This window comes from Oryctolagus cuniculus, chromosome 7, assembly GCF_964237555.1.
Source record: "Oryctolagus cuniculus chromosome 7, mOryCun1.1, whole genome shotgun sequence".
NCBI lineage: Eukaryota > Metazoa > Chordata > Mammalia > Lagomorpha > Leporidae > Oryctolagus > Oryctolagus cuniculus.
Genome location: NC_091438.1, coordinates 99,368,640 through 99,372,850, shown reverse-complemented (window position 1 = coordinate 99,372,850; position 4,211 = coordinate 99,368,640). Strand labels below are relative to the sequence as shown.

Below are 4,211 nucleotides of genomic sequence, written 5' to 3'. Positions count from 1 at the left end.
GACAGCAGATGTTGGCTCACTTACTTGAGTCCCCACCACTCACATGGGAGAAAGATTGAATTCTGTGATTCTGGTTTTGGCATGGCCCATCCCTGGATGTTGTAGGTATTTGAGGAGTAAACCAGAGGATGAAAGGTCTTTTTCATTCTCTCTTTCAAATAAAATTAATATAAAATAAATTTTTAGATAAAAGTAAACTGATTTTGGAAACTTTTAATTTTATATTGTGAGCATAATTCCAAAATTGATGAGCACAAAGAAAACAAAAAGAAGTACAAGAAGGCACATTACATTAATCAAAATTAGGCATAAAGTAAGACACTCAAAGGGCCGTGTGGTAGCTTAGCAGATTAAACCACCACATGCAACATCAGCATCCCATATGGGCAATAGTTAGTGTCCTGGCTGCTCCAAATTATGATCTACCTCCTGTTAATTTGCCTGGGAAAGCACTTTAACATGGTCAAAGTGCTTGGGCCCCTGCCACCCATGTGAGAGATTTGGAAGAAGTTCCTGGCTCTTGGCTTTGGCCAGTATGTCCCTTTGGAGTGAGTTAACAGGAGGATGATATCTCTCATTCTCTCTCTCTCTCTCTCTCTCTCTCTACCTGTGTGCTTTGCCCTCTCTGACTCTGCCTTTCAAATAAATAAATAAAATCTTAAAAAAATATAAAAGTGCCCAGAAAAAGATTCTTTGTACATTTGGAATTAATGTACTCCAAATTAATTAACTCCAAAAAGAGTTGGAGTTACCTGTGAGTGAGATCCCAGTGGAAAGAACAGGTCTTCAAAGAAGGAGGTACCTTTCTCTGAAGGGAGGAGAGAACCTCCACTTTGAATATGACCTTGTCTAAACAAGATAAGAGTCGGTGAGCTCAAAAGGCTTCCATAGCCTTGGAAACTCATGACTGGTGCATAGGGAGATTACTGATGCCATAAACAGGAGTGTCAATTGGTAAAGTCAACAACAGGAGTCACTGTGCACTTACTCCTCATGTAGGATCTCTGTCCTTAATGTGCTGTACATTGAGACTTAATGCTATAATGAGTACTCAAACAGTATATTTCACTTTGTGTTTCTATGGGGGTGCAAACTGTTGAAATCTTTACTTAATGTATACTAAACTGATATTCTGTTTAAAAAAAAAGAAGAAATTATCAATTCCCAACTTGACTCTCACTGGGATTAAACATGACAATAGGTCTGATCTGATTTCATCATCATTTAAAAAATCATCTATTATTTTTCACTTTATGTTTCTGTGTGGGAGCAAACTGTTGAAATCTTTACTTAATGCATGCTAAACTGATCTTCTGTATATAAAGAGAATCGAAAATGAATCCTCATGTGAATGGAAGGGGAGAGGGAGTGGGAAAGGAGAGGGATGCGGGTGGGAGAGATGTTATGGGGGGGAAGCCATTGTAATCCATAAGCCGTACTTTGGAAATTTATATTCATTAAATAAATGTTAAAAAAAAAAACATAAAAAAAAAGAGTTGGAGTTACAATATCCATACATTTTTCACTGAAAGCAAAAGCAGTGTGACAAACTGGAATAACAATTTTAATGTACTGAAAGATAAAAAAATAAGAACTTATAATTTTTATGTTGAGGAAAATATCTTACAAACCTGAAAATGAAATAAGTGCATTTTTTAACATCTAGAAGCTATGAGAATTTATGATTAGTAGTGCTAGACTACAAGAAATGTTAAAGGAAATTGACAAATGGAAATGGAAATCTACACAAATTGATGAAGAGCCACAGCAGTGCACCTATACGAGTAAATATACATGTTACTATCATATAATATTTTATAACAGTGATTCTAAAGATATGAACAATGCCGTTTTGAGTTTAAAGCATATGTAGAAATGTAGTGCCTGTATTACAAATGCTAGCTTTAGTAAAAGAAAGAATAGTATTTAAGTATTCTTACACTTTTTGTCAAGTAGTCTAATACCTCTTGAAGGTAGGATGCGTGTGACAAGTTACTAAAAATGTTGAACAGCATTAAAATTACAGAATTTACTTTAGCTAATATGCAATAAAATGAAATGAAATTAGAAAATATTCAATTCCAAAGAAAGAAGAAAATGAGGAAACAGGGAATAAAGAATAGAAACAATAAATGGAAAAAAAAAAAAAACTTGACAAAAGGTTATTGTCTGCATGAGGCTGGTGTCTTCCTGTGTTGTTTCTACAAATAAATCTGAGGCCAGCACCGCCGCTCACTAGGCTAATCCTTCGCCTTGGGGTGCTGGCACACCGTGTTCTAGTCCCAGTCGGGGCGTCGGATTCTGTCCCGGTTGCCCCTCTTCCAGGCCAGCTCTCTGCTGTGGCCAGGGAGTGCAGTGGAGGATGGCCCAAGTGCTTGGGCCCTGCACCCCATGGGAGACCAGGAGAAGCACCTGGCTCCTGCCATTGGATCAGCATGGTGCGCCGGCCGCAGAGCGCCGCGGTGGCCATTGGAGGGTGAACCAATGGCAAAAGAAGACCTTTCTCTCAGTCTCTCTTTCTCACTGTCCACTCTGCCTGTCAAAAATATATATGTATATGTATATATATATATATATATATATATAAAACAAATAAATCTGAGACAGGGAAAAAACAAACAAACAAACCAAAAGAACCACATAGTAAATTTAAACTTAGCTTATAAAAATAGTCATGGTAATAGAAAGTGTTCCAGACATTTTGATTAAAGGAAACAATTGTCAAGTTGCAAAAAAAAAAAAGCAAATGCCAAGTAAATCATGCCTAAACGGTACAAATATTAAATATAAATACAGAGAAATGAAAAGTAATTATGGAAATATTACCTTACATTGAAGATGAGATTTTGTAATGTGATTGATTTAAAGGCAATGAGTTGGAGAAATTATGTTGGATAATCTAAATGTGTCAAATATACCACATGTGGTGTTTTTTTTTTTTTTGGACAGGCAGAGTTGGACAGTGAGAGAGAGAGACACAGAAAGGTCTTCCTTTTTTTTTTTTTACTTTACAATTTCCTTTTAATCTGGTTAAAGATTGTTCTGTGAAACAGCCAGTCTACATTGTTTGCTTAATAGTCCCAGGAATGAAGATTTTTAAGATAGTCCATTTACATTCATCCAAGTCTTAATAAAACTCTGATAAACACCGTCCCTGCTCCGTCTTTTCAGGCAAGTTCATGCACGAAGTGCCTTCTTCACAAGATAAACTGGCCAAAAAGGTCAACTATAATTAAATTTCTTGCTAATAAGTCTAAGAAAAAACTGACATGACTCGTTTATACAAAAATACATCTGAAGGAAAAATGTGAGAATGAGGAAAAGGAAGAGAAGAAATTCTGCTTCCTAGATCTGTTTTGTTTAGAGAAAACACGTTACAACACAATTGAGTATACTTCACTCCTTTTAACAAAACTCATCCAAAAGTCCCAGATCAGAACTAACCAGGGTTCCACTAACAACACCTCTATCAGTCCTTCCGCAGGGGGACAGTCTCCTCCCTGATGCCTTCTTTGGTTACAATGCAGATCCGGAGTGCGTCCCCTTTATACACGTCCCTCTGGGCTGCAGAAATGAAGACATCTTTCACCAGTCGCGTGGCTCTGTCCAAGGTCAGTGGGATGTGCTCAACGTTCTGCATGTTCTTAAAGCCAACCTGGTTGTCCAGCATGGGTTGCAGCATGGCACTGGCAGATCCTCCAGCCTTGAAGGAGTCTCGCTGGTATGATCCCACTGCGTCAAAGCTGTACGGTTCCCTTCCCTTCTTCATCAAGTCCACCGATGATTTTGTAAACAAGTATGGAAAGAAGCGCCTGGAGTACAGGATTGTAGACAGCATTGCAGCAATTACCCCTGTAGTCATGGCCTTATTATTGGAATGCTTATACATCTTTAGTCATGCTTCAGTAATCTTTGTCAAGGTAAGACAGTCTCCATGGTTCACCCCCCAAATGGCCACTATGGCCGGGGCGCTGCACTGATCGGAAGCCAGGAGCCAGGTACTTTTTCCTCCTGTTCTCCCATGCGGGTGCAGGGCCATCCTCCACTGCCTTCCCGGGCCACAGCAGAGAGCTCGACTGGAAGTGGAGCAACCGGGACAGAGCCGGCACCCCAGTCAGGACTAGAACCCAGGGTGCCGGCGCCGCAGGCAGAGGTTTAGCCCAGTGAGCCACGGCGCCAGCCCATGTGTTCTTAAAAGTAGAGAATTTAGC

General features: G+C 39.4%; 1 pseudogene; it reads right to left on the bottom strand.

Annotated features, from left to right (window-relative positions):
• Nucleotides 1-3,391: 3,391 nt before the first annotated feature.
• Nucleotides 3,392-3,932, bottom strand: LOC100347415 (proteasome subunit beta type-1 pseudogene; annotated as a pseudogene).
• Nucleotides 3,933-4,211: the final 279 nt, after the last annotated feature.